Consider the following 13,086-nt stretch of genomic DNA (forward strand, 5'->3'; position numbering starts at 1 on the left):
CGGCGCCCTCAGCCCCGCGGGCGGGACGCGGCACCGGGTGCGCGGGAGGGAAAGCGGTGAAGTGAAACCCCCCCAAGCTGGAAGGCAGCAGTAAGTTCTCGTAAACAGAGGAGAGGGCGGAAATAAGAGTTGCTTTCCGGCTGCCAGACGCTCCGTGTAAAAGGAAGTGCTCGTAGGATGCAGGGTATGTGTGTGTGTGGAGCTCGTACAGAGCTCGTCAGAGGCTGGAAGTCGCTCTTCTGGGAGCAAGAAAACGCATCACCACATTTTGATACACCTTTGTGAAACTCTAGGCAGGAGAGAAACGCTCACGGAGAGTAAAAATTACATGCTACTGAAACATACCCATTATTTAAAAAAAACCCAAAAACTCAGAGTAAAAAGTCGGAAATCTGTAGAATCTGTGCTGTGTGAGAAAAAGTCCACTGCAGTTTGGGCGTTTTGGGGGGAGGGGGGTCTTCACATTGAAATTTAGCCTGAAAATGAAGAAGTATTTGTCTTCTTTTTGAAATTTGTCTCGTAAGAATATGCTTTCTCTGAGTATGGCAAGTGATGCTGAGACTGGAGGCAAATTACTACAAATAAACTTGTCAGCAAAGGTATTCGAACTAACATGTCTTTAGAGTATCAAACAATATTGGGAGAACATTTTAAAGGTGGAGTTCAGGTAGTAAAACCTCTAAAAGGTTAAAATGGCAATGATAAGTAATTTGCAACGTCATGAAACTTAATATAAACCCGACATTTTTGTAAACAAGCCTTTTTGTTTTCTTTTATGCTCTAGACATGTGGAAGTATCATGAATGTTTGAGCAGAAAAAAATCCATTACCTTAGGTCTCTTTTAATCGCTGCTCTTCTTGTGGATCAAATTCATGTTGGATTGCTCTTGACAATGACATGTCCTTTGAAAAATCTCTTCGTTTGAACAGCTGTTTGACTGACAGGTTTGTCTCAAAATGCATTCTTGTTTCCCACGGGTCACTTCAGAATTACTCCCTATCAAGCAGCTAGTCCACTTGAAGTATACCCAGCTGTTTCCCATGTTGCCATCATTCAAATAATTTAGATTTAGTAGCATTTAAGAGCCATTACAGTTGCCTCCTTTTTAAGATTAGATACTTTATTTGTTAGGGTTTTTTTGAAAACTTTAAGGCAGAGATGTTTTGGCTGACCATTTCACAATCCTTGAGAGAAGTGCAGAGCAGAATAGGTGAAGCAGCAACCTAGACCTATTTCATCGTGATGAGCAAAATAGAGCGTTGCAAAATGACCCTGCAAAGTAGTTGAACTGTACCTGAGTTATGAAATGAAATTTGCAAATTCTGTGTATGTTCTGTTTGGAACTGTTTCCTTGTAACAGAAAGTTCCTGTACAGCAAATTGTATTTACTTCCTTTCTTGAGAAGTATTAGATGAAAACTATGCCATGATGTCCTATTTTGGGCTGCACTACAGTAGTGTTTGCCTTGTGAACTTGAAAGAAGGGGTGCAGTCTCTGTCATTTGGTATTTAGCTGCTTACAGATGGGGCTTATGTCAATCACAGGATTAAGTGTTTTTCTCTCTGCATCACAAAAAGACCAAAACTAAAAACCCAAAGAAGGTATTTTCCTGATGAAACTTTGTTTTTGAATTAACTGGAATGAAGTATCCCAGACGTCATCAGCTGAATAAACAAATTTAACAGAAAAGTCCACTCTCTCCGCTCTCTCTGCCCTCAAGAAAAACTGGGGAAAAAATTCATAATCTTCAAATTGGATATATGCCACTGTTCAATTGATAAAGGTTATTCAAGGGAATATTCATCAGTTTTGCCTTTATGTAAACTACTTCTAAAAATAGGGTTTCTCTCTGCCTCTTGTAAACAATATATTGCAAGCATATTTGACACTTATTTTCTCAGCAAGGGGTATTTGTGCGTCTAGTGTTGATATGTAGTAGATACGTCAGATATAAAATATCTGGAAATATTCAATAAGTTCTGTGGCACATTTCCCAAGATAGAGTGTGGCAAAAGAGTTGTGTGTTAGTCATTGCCTTCCAGGTTGCAGAAATTCCACGAATAGTTTCAGCTTGCAAACAAGAACCAGTGTCTTAGGGACTGAAGGCAGTAGCTGTTTAAGGACATGCAACGACGCAAAACGATTTAACACTAAAGGAAAAGAAACTGAGATAATGAAAGTGCAGTGTTTATACAAATATGTCTAGAATAATGCAGGCTAAACAAAGCAAAACATCTTTTTCGTTTGTGTTAAAAGTACTACCAAGTTGAAAAGGAATTCAGCATAAAGTCTTGAATTTTGCTTTCTAAAGACTGTGGAAGTGATGAACACTTCTTTTTTCTGAGATGATCCATTTTTAAACAAACAGACCCCTCAAAACAAACAGACCCCTTTGTGATTTGTGTACTCAGTTCCATTCTAATAGGTATACTTATTTAAAAAAAAAAAAAGTCTCATTTGCTCAAATTATGTAACATTTCTGAGCAACAGATTTACCTAAACTATTCAATGCATTAGATAAAACAACTATGCAGTGCTTTCTTTTTTTGCACACAGCTGCTTCTAGTGTTTTGCATGGATGGTGGAGAATGTTAGTCATATTTACTTTCATTTAGAGCTTGGCCCCTACATGATCAGCCATATCCATTGACAGTGCTGTATTTTCCAACAGAGCCAGTTGTCCGTTTCAAAGTCTTCAGGGCAGAGATAGAATCTTGCTTTTCAGTCTTGGTAAATAATAAATGTATGTGAACAAATTAGAAAAATACAGAAATTACGGATCATAAGATTTTCCACAGGATTCTGTTGAGTTTCTGAAGTTAGTTTGAGAGAACAATGTTGACTTATTCATTAAAAAGTCACTGTATGTTAAGATCAAGCAAGGCAGACTTCTCTATACAGAAAAAAAAAAGAGCAGCTGTTTGCTTCTCTTGAAGATATTAAAATAGTCATGTTGTTATTTAAGATTTTTTTTTGAGAATGGGGCTTAAGCAGAATTTAGACATGTAAGCCCAAGTATTTTTATTATTTCCAAAACACCTAAAACTTGTGTTTTCAAACTTGTATCTTCAAAGTAGGCAGTGAACTAAGTGTAACTAAAGTCTACGGTAAAAACCAAAATGCATGCCTGTTGTCCTGTATGTGATCTGTTAGTAGCTCAGACTATTTCACTTAGAAATCTAGTTCTTCTGTTGTCATAATTTCCAGTGGAGTGTCTGGATAGCTCCTGTACCTATGGGAGAGGTGAGATTCAGCCTCCTAGCTGAAAATAAAATTGAGATTTCAGTTCTCAACCCCAAGGTACTAAGATCAACACCACAATTATGTAAATCCGAATGAAGAAGATCAGCAAGCACTACTTCTAGTCTAATGCAATTCTGTGTTATAAGAATAACTCATAGTTTTGCAAGAACACATCTCTGGCTTGCTGGTGTCACCTGGAATGGGTTCAGCAGAGTTTACTTCCTACTGTAAGTTCCCTATTTATTAAGTGTAAGGTACGACTATCAAACTAACTAAGAAAGTTCATGAAAAGACACAACGAAGACATTCAGTGCAATACAGGAGATCATATTTTGTAAGTCTGAAATATTTCTGTACTTGGTACTTTCTGGTAAAGGACACTAGCGGCTGAGATTTTGATACAAAAAGAACCCATCAAACCCCATGAAAATATATTTTTATTCTTTTTTCCTTATTTAATGCATCTTGATGCTTGCCAGTAGTTGTTATTTTCTTTGCTAAACTAATTACAGTGCACTACTTGAAAATGGCTCCACATTTTTCAGGAGTATGGTTAGAAACCTTTGGGCAATCAGTTCTTGTGACTGTAGAGGAATACTGTTCAGAAGAAAAATAGATGGGGAAAACCCACCAGTAAGAGTCAAATGGGCAATACAGTATCCATTTATATACTTCCATAATTATGTATTACCCATGTGTGCTTTCCTCTAGCATCCCTGAATTTGTTAGAGCTTTTGGAGATGTATTCCTAAGAAGATATGTCTCCTCCCTGGTACATAAAGACAGGTATATAGAGGTGCTGCTTTCCACTTTTATAGTTTCCAGTTTTATATTTCCCTAGAGTGAGCTCTAAATTGGCATGCTGCTGTCCAGCAAGCAGAAGGGTGTTTCCAGCACCCTGTGTTCCTTTTTTAAATGACTGAGAAAAATATGTAGGTTGTGGCTTTGGTGCAGGGAGTGGGTTTTTTTCAGTCCCTCAAACAGAAAATGGAGAATGTGTGAGTCATATCAATGTAACCTATACATCACTGCTAAAAATTGTGGCTGTTTGCAAGTTAAAAACCTGTCATTATTTTTTCACATGCACCAGTCTAAACAATTAAAGTTACAAGCTTTCACAAAAAGAAAAAAAGGCACCTTTGAAAATCTGCTTCACTTCTTTTTAACAAGCTTCATTTGCACATTTGAAAATGTGAAAACAAATTGAAAAACATTATTAAAATGGACAAATTGTCTATGAATTTGATAAAAATATTTATTAAAAGAAGTTACAGTATGATGTAGCTATTTTCTTCATTATTAAACTAAGAGTACCTCATGTCCTCCAATTGAAAAATAATTACAGAAAGTTTGTTTTAGAGTGCTCTCAGTAAACCAACATTCTCAGCAATTGTTATGTCAGAGTAAGCCAGCAGAATGTCCTGACTGTTGCCCAGACAAAGAACACCCTTAAGTGGCTCAATCAGTTAACTAAACCTGCCTAAACACTTTGTGTATTTCATACCTTTTTCCCTCTACAGTTTCTGCATTAAAAAACAAAACAAAAAAAAACGGATAGAGGATATATAGTCTGAAGAAGCCAAATAGTGATACTAAATGCAAAATTCTAGCAGCTTTATGAGACAGAAATTTACGAAACATACAAATGAGGGTTGGCTTATCTTCTCCACCCATAGTATCAAGCATGTATTTCCTTTACTGATTGATTGAAAATTCATTTTCATTTAAGCTTAAAGAGAAAGTTTAGAATTAGAGTTACTGCTCTGTTTTTCACATTGAATCTGCAAAAGTCGCTTGCATTTTTAGGGTCATGAACCTGCCCGACCTCCTGAGAGTAACAAAGAAGATGAAAGACGAAATGTAAGAAGCAAACCCACCATATGGCCTGACTGGAGAAGAGATCAAGGTGCAGTCAAGTGGTGAGTTGTCACATTCTGCCCGGGGACTCTGACATGTCTGCATCCATCACATTTGCCAGGTCATGTGATAAAAGTTCATCTGCACACAGTGAAGAGCACAGAGAGACCACTCTCATCAGCTATACAGTTGGAAAGCCTGGCTGAAAATCTAATGAGAGGTGTCTTTTGCAGTCAGATGTACTTCATAAGGTAGCATGCCATTAAGGTCAACACACTGAGAGAAGCAACATTAAGCTGGGTTACTGAACTAATGAAACATCCCAAAGAGTACACCAGCACCATGATAAAAATTGTATTTTAGTATCAAAAATCAAGAAGCTAAGGGTTTTTTATTACAGTGCTCAAATTCATTTGACCATGTTACTGTTTTCTAAAAGAGAAAAGAAGTGGTATTTTGCTCTAGTAAGTCAATAGATCAGCCTCAAGATCTTTTTCAGTTCATTAATCAAGTGAACTCAATCCATTCATTTGGAACAAATCCGTCTCAGCTGATGCTCATAAGTCTACCTAATGAATAAGCCTTTGGAGCTGCTTGGATGTGGCTGCCCTTGCACATACCTGCTTGGAACAAGGAATGTGTTTATGCCTGCTGTGCAGCTACTCTCCAGCTGACCAGCTCCTCAGACCCCCACTTGTTGATGGTAGCTCCTGTCAGCTGCCTTTGGTCCTTGTTCCCTGATGAGAAGCAGCTCTCCATTTCCAGCTTGACCTTGCACCAGCCTTCCTCAACAGGGAAGACCAGGCTACTGAAGCTCTCATCCATTACCCCTCTGCCAGCTGTGGCACTTGGATTGGTTTGGGGGATGGTATAAGCCTTCTCAGAGTGCAGCTGGCAACATACACTGGCTTCCACCAAGAAGGAGACGTTCAGCCTCAGCCACAGCATAAACTCTTTACTGTGGTACTGTTCTTAAACCTTCTCAATACATACACAAAATCTTCAGTTAAAATATCAATAGGAGGTCTGAACTGATCCATAAGATATATTGAACTAGAAAAGAGCAGAGAGACCCCTAAAGGAGAGATCCTTTGGAAGGCTGTAGCACTAGGATTAAGTCTCTGGGCAGCAGCTCACTTCCTTAAAAAAATTTTTAGAAATAAAACTTTAAAAAAGTACATACAGCTCATATTACTGAGTATGGAAAGGAGCATAACAGTACTGGAAACATGATGGCCTTACCCAATTCTGATCCACTTGGTGGCTGGATCTGAAGCATAATGGCCTGCTTGATTTTGGAGCTTTTATGATGGGAAAAGTCCTTAAGTCTTCTCTCCCTCTGAATGGGGAACCTGTCTAAGAAGTGAATCTTCTGGAAACTCAGCACAACAGAAGCCAAGACATAATATTTATGTTTTGTTTTTCTGGAGCTCTTCATCCTGTACTGAGGAAGCTGGTAAATTAATCTTACTGTTGTCTTTAAAGGGAAAATTTTCCTCCAGTTCTGTCGTTAAACTGCCAAGAGATCAAGCATAAAGGCAATGATAGCCCAGAAATACCTTGAGGTCCTTTACATGAACTATATTGTATTGTTCTGCTCCGGGGTATTCATGTAGTGGCTGAATAGATTTTATTTATAGACACAATTTGCTGTGGACAGTGAAACTCACTTGTTCCTAATTTTCTGCAGGCCTTATCATTCTCCACATAAAACCAAAACCTTCCATAATTCTATCTCAAAGAGTAATGCTTTTTCTGTTGTTTTGTTGTTGTTTGCTTGTTTTGGTTTTTTGTTTGGTTTTGTTTTTGTTTTTGCAACTACAGGATTCTGGGCTTATTATCTCATCTAGAAGACAATGATTCTTTGAGCATATATATCTACCTAGCAAATAGTTATTGTACCCTGTCCCCTCCCTCACTTTAGCTTTAGAAGTTGTTGCGAACTTCTATGGAGAGAAGAGAGGCAGCTATCATGCCCAAATAATAAGGAAACATTTCCTATGAGACAGGTTTAATTTAAAAGCTGTTGGGTTATTGGGATAAGCTACATCAAACAAAAGAAATTATTATGTCAAAATAATAAAAAGTAATAAAAATAATAGAAGTATTCTGGTTCCACGGGTACTTTTGCATGAGGTCTTCACTTTGGATGTTTGTATATCATGTGACTAAATGTGTGAACAATTTCTACAGACAAATTCCCTATGTCTATATGCAGCTGATATTTCTAGTACCTTCTGAGACAAATGTCCAAAGCCTGTTCAGGTAGAATAACTTTATGAAAGGAAGAAGCTTCAGGATGTTTCTGCCATTTGTTTTCTGACATCATCCGCAAACATTTGGAGCTGTCAGACTTGGATGCTCTTATTGGATCATCTGTTCTTAGGTCTTAACCACCTGCTTCTTGCTGAACACCAGCTCACAACAAGGAGTTCAGTCTGGTCACAGGAGTATCCTCACCTCACATCTACAGTGTTCAGTATCGACAAATTGCTCTGGAGCAAGACTTGTAGGGTCTTGTAGAACAACTTGGAAAACTTTTTGATCTGTACACTTGCTGAGAAGCTTTTCCAATTAAAAGATTTTTATTACTTTGTTAAATCTTCCAAGTAAGGAGTCTACTTGTAATTTGAGAATGATTCACCAGACTGAGCTTCAACATTGTAGCGGTCCAGGAGCCTGCAGCATTTGAAATGTAGGGAATGCACAGACATAAAAAATGGTGGTAGTTCTCTAACATTGGAGCAAATCCTTTCCATCCCTTGTCATGGTACATTTTTTATGCTTAGGATGAGGGGTACAATAATAGTGGGCTTCTGTTTCCCTTTGCCTTTGGGAAAACTAGTCATCTGTGGTGATTCTCTATTCTAGCAATAAAAAACTAACCTGTTGTTGTTTTCTGCATTATTCTTCTGATGTTTGTTGATTTTGGGGTTTGGGGGTATTTGTGTGTGTGTGTGTGTGTGTTTGGTTTTGATGGGGTTTTTTACCTCTGGGTTCTTCATTTGTCTCTCTGAATTTTCAGATATTTCTTTTTGACTACCAGTGTCAGATAATTTTTCTATCTAAGGTTTATTTCTATCTTTATTGGAATCAATCAATCAATCATAAAAACCCAGATCCAAACCTAATCTGTGATCCTCTTGCTTAGATCATAGAATAAGCTAAACAACATTGATGGTCCCGATTTGTGCTATCACATCAAGGACATGCAAATGTGGTGGTCTTTAGCTGACCTTAATTTACCCAGTCCAAATTTCTGCAGATATTTACATGAAAGGTCCTATGGTAACACACATCATCTGGAGACACAAAACACACCAAGACATAAGCTGGCTGCATATATGCTGCTGTCAGGCTTAAGAAAAGCCATAGTCCCTGATGGTTTGCAGCCAGACATGTGCATAGAGAAGTGGCCACAGACTCTGGGGTATCCCAGACCTAAAATACTGTCAGTTTTTGGTGCTCCCCTACCCCTCTTATGAGCTGACAACACTGCCTGTCAAACCCGTCTTCTGCATCTCAGACCAACCTTGCACGTAGGGATAGATTTTGCCTTGGAGTGTGGAAAATGCTCATTTACATATCAGCTAAAAAACTGGACTTCTGGAAATAGATAGATCTTGTTGCAGTTGTTGGGTGTAGAGACAGAGGAATGTCAGGCAGTAATGGAGCTTTTTTATAATTTTCTCTTTACAAAGTGCTCTTGCAAGACTGATGCAAATGTTAAGCCTTGTGCTAATATTTGGAATACAAGAAGGAGGAATTAATAATCACATTATGGGAGAGATTAGAAGACTGAAGATGAACCTTGAAATGAGTGAGTGGTATCTGTTCAGTTTACCCAGGAAAAAATTAAGGGTGGTTTGATCATGTTCTGTTCGAAAGATCAATACATCCTATCTTGCCTTTTAGTCAAACAGAAAAAGGTGTATCAGGATTCACTGACAGGTAGAAGTAGCCAGACAGCTGAAAAAAGGCATATGTTTTTAAAAGTACAGATAATTCAGTCCCTTTCCCCCTCAGTTTCCCCAAAAACTGTTAAAAAAAAAAAAAAAGGCTCAGCTGTATACTCTTAACTGAAATTAGAAGTGCAGGAGGAGAAGGGACTCCACTCAAAGGCTGCAGGTTTTAATGCTTGGCAAGAAACTGGGAATTTCTAATTGCTGGCAGCATCTCAGAAGAAACATTTACTTTGTTACTAAATTACATCCATGTAAGGCACTAAAATGATCTACACTATAATTCCTTTTTTTTTAACAGCTTCAAAAATATAGCTGTCATGAAACCACTATGTTAATATCCAGGTATTTTTCTATTAATAGTTCACATTTGTGACTCACAAAGGTACAGTCAACATACTGATATTCATTTATGTAATAAACTCTTCATCAAAACCAGTATTTCATGCAATGTGCTGGCATTTTGTTCAGGTTTATGTCTTTTTTTTGAAAAAGGCAATGAGATAAATAGGCTGGTAGCTTTCCACACAAATGGTGTTCTCTTTTCTTTTTATTTAAATCATATATCTTCCTTCCTTCCCCTGTTCTTGCATTTCCAAAGTGCTGGGCTACTGGCTGCTGTAACTCCAGCAGCCCTAATTTCATCCTAAATGTATCATACTAGTTCTGTGCAGTATTCTGGAGCTCTAGATGAGTTACACTTGCAGGACCAGATGTTACAACTATCTTTTCTGACTAATGCTGCTGGGAATTCCATTTGTTAAACTACTCTTAGTCTGAAAAAATGTCTTTCATCCCTTTACCAAATACATCTGTAAAAACATTTCTACAGTTTGAACTGTCACACCTTTTCTTTTCTTCCTGCCTTTGAGTAATTCAAAGAGCAGTTCTATGTAGAAAGGCAGCACTTCTGGAGCTGCCCAGAACAGAACTAAAATCTTGTGTAGTTTGCATGGGTTCTTGGAAAAAAACAAACCAACATGATCTGCTCACATCTTTTGTCCAACACTCATGAATGCCTTGTGCTACTAAACTGGGTAGCACCTATGGTGGCTACTGAACAGTTTTGCTTGTGTTCCCGTGACTTTGGTGGAAGCTCAAAGGAATGCCTCAATTCCAGATATCTCTATCTGCAGATTTCCTGAGTTATGCTCACACCACGTGTTGTGATGTGAAGAAATTCACCTTCTTGGGTTTGCTCAGCCTGTAAGTTTGACTCCCACTTTTCTCCTTACTTTGAAAATGTATTGAGATTCAGATGTCTATCACTGAGGACTCTTAAGCTCCTGTGCTCGAAGTTAACCTCAGAAGGCTAATGAGGTAGTCAGCATTTCCCTAAATATACCTCTGGGGACCCTCAAGACAGAGATGTGGTCCAATTTGATCATGATGGGCTTTTCACAGCCTGTGAATCAAAAGCATGTGGTTTCACTCCTGTCTCATTCAGAACTTCAACAGAAGGTGGCCAAAGCGTATCTTGGCTGTATCATTCCTGCTGCAGCTGCAACAGAAGCAGTGAAAATGCCAAATGTGGGGACACAACCAACAAACAAGAGGAAGCCCTAAGTCATCAATACAGGAAAGGCAAGAAACACGTCTACTCTTCTGGAGAACCCTCACAGTGGTGAAGTCTTCTGTGTTGCAAGAGCAGCTGAGAGCAGCTTCAGTTACAGTAGGCACGATCTCTTCATGTGTCACGTTTTAGGCTGCAGGGAAGAGGAACTGCAAGTACACTTTCTGTGGATATTACACTGGAAGATTTTCCCATCTCCAGTCATAGACTGGCAGTTCAGACTAAAAAGTATCCATGGACTTGCTAAGTCTTCCTTCATGAAACTGCTTACTTCTCCTAGCCATGTCTTTTCCATACCTCCTACAGCCTTTAGGTCATTGCTTGAGATACCATGTATCTCCTGTGTGAAGTCCAGAATCACTACAGGATTGATTTCAATTCCTTATCTTCTGAGCCTCTTCCTTCAGACCCTTTTGCTCTGTTCTAATCCCTGTCCTGTAGAAATACAGACACGTGATACCACATTAAAGAAGCAAAGAGGGAAGACAACAAAAACATAGATTTTACTTTTTCCCTTTTTTCCCCTTCCAGTAGCATGGATAGAAGCTACATTAAGCTGAACAGATGTTTATAAAATCGTTAATTAACATGTAACATACCGAGTGTTTTAGAGCTTATTTATCCCAAGCCAGCATCAGAGCAGGTACACCCTAGAAGGGGAAGACTGCAGCCAGTGAAGGCTTCCCACTGAAGCATAGGAAGGCAGTGAGAGACAGAGAGAAATCACCAGATTCTGAGTGCACACCCCCCACTCTGCTCATTGCCTTACTGATGGGACTGAGCATGACCTGGGGTAATAACAAGGGGAAGGAGAGGAGTCTGGAGTGATGTTGAGCCTGGGAAAGGGGAGGGGTGTTTTTTCCCTAAGCATTCTGACATTTGTGTTTTTTAAAGTTTCCCAGTACCTAAATCTGTAATTAATTACTAATGCTAATTGCCAATAAATTAAGGTAAATTCCCCAACTCAAGTCTGTTTTGCCCATGAGAGTGCATGAGAAGTGATTTTCCTGTCTTTATCATAGCATAAAAGCCTTCTTGATCCTCTTCTTCCTGGTTTTGCCCCCATCCCACTGGTGTGGGAGTGAGCAAGCAGCTGTGTGGGTATGTGGCTGTTGGCTGGGGGGAACCCACCACTGGGGGCAAGTGTGACAATCAAAGAATTGAACAGAGCTTATTGAACTGCATTTTCTGATGCTTGGAAACCATCTAAAAAATAGCTAAAAAATTCTTATCATTTGTAAGACCACAGAATCACAGAAAGGTTTGAGTTGCACAAGCACATTCAACTTAGTTGCCTCCCCATTTCAATGAAGCGTTGAACTATGGCCAAAAGCTTCACTAGAGAGGAACATATTTTAGTTAATTGGCCTCCCAAGGCATTTAACCTCAGAATTATGCAAAACTGAGGTATGTCAGAAGATGAAAGCATCTGAGACCCATTTTATCTTTTTCATGCTTTTTCATTTTTCCCTCTCAGCAGCGCTGTTCAGCACACACAGCTTCCAGCAATGTTCCAGCCATCCTCCTCACTCATCGGCCGTGGCTGACACAGAGCTGACCCAGAGCTCTGTGGTTCATCAAGAGAGATGCAAATCAGCCAAGCCCCAGGGAGAGAAGCTTTCTGCATTTATCTCCTGTCTCTCCTAGGTACATCACCTCCTGCCTCTGAGGCATGTGGGTCTCCTTGGATATTTTCTGACAAAGCTCTCAAAACCCCTCTGCAAGGCTCCCTGCTCCATCCCTGGCCAAAATCAGGGTTGGACTAACACCACAAGGCATGTGAACATGAACAAATGTCACTTAGTGAGGCAGCAGCACCCCTCCAGCCCAGTGGCCATGCCAGGCTCCTCTCCAAAATAATTTCAAGGGACCACAGAGTTGTATCCTTCCCTCTCACGAAACCAGGCCCAAAATGAAAGTTTCTCTCCTGCCAGGGAGGCCTTCAAGAACCCTGAAACCCTCACAAAACAAGAAGGGGAGAGACCAGGTCTTCTGTGGAACCAAAATTCCAGCTTTACCTTTTCTTCAAAATCAGGAGCTTTTCATAAAAATGAAGCCTCCAAAACACATTAGTGCTGTAATGGCACTAAAATAAAAGGGTCACAGGTGGGACTGTTGTAATATTCTTGAAGTATAAAAAACAGTGACATCCAAATCCCAAAAAAAAAAAAAAAAAAAAAGGTAGGTCTTTTCCATGCTTTTACTGGACAAATCCTTATTCTGGACAACTGAACTATTTTGAAATCATACATATGCCTTAAATCTGTGCTTTACACAAGTTTAAAACTGCATTTGAAAACTATTTCCTAGACATTGAACTCAACACCCTGAGCCAAAGCAGGTGAAGTTACCAGCTACAAAAGAACTACACTGAGCAATTTTTAGTTAGCTTCAACTTAGCAGCCACAAAGTAGACAAGAAGCAATTTCAGTGTTAGAGCTGAAGAATGA

The 13,086-nt window shown here is 39.2% G+C and overlaps 1 long non-coding RNA gene across 1 annotated transcript; it reads left to right on the forward strand.

The window, feature by feature from the left end:
- Nucleotides 1-6: 6 nt before the first annotated feature.
- LOC108447768 lies at nt 7-12,816 on the forward strand. The gene is made up of 3 exons (XR_001863451.1): nt 7-184; nt 785-945; nt 5,051-12,816. It is a non-coding gene; the product is annotated as an uncharacterized LOC108447768 (long non-coding RNA).
- The last annotated feature ends 270 nt before the right edge of the window (nt 12,817-13,086 follow it).

Source organism: Corvus brachyrhynchos, unplaced genomic scaffold (genome assembly GCF_000691975.1).
Source record: "Corvus brachyrhynchos isolate BGI_N302 unplaced genomic scaffold, ASM69197v1 scaffold23, whole genome shotgun sequence".
NCBI lineage: Eukaryota > Metazoa > Chordata > Aves > Passeriformes > Corvidae > Corvus > Corvus brachyrhynchos.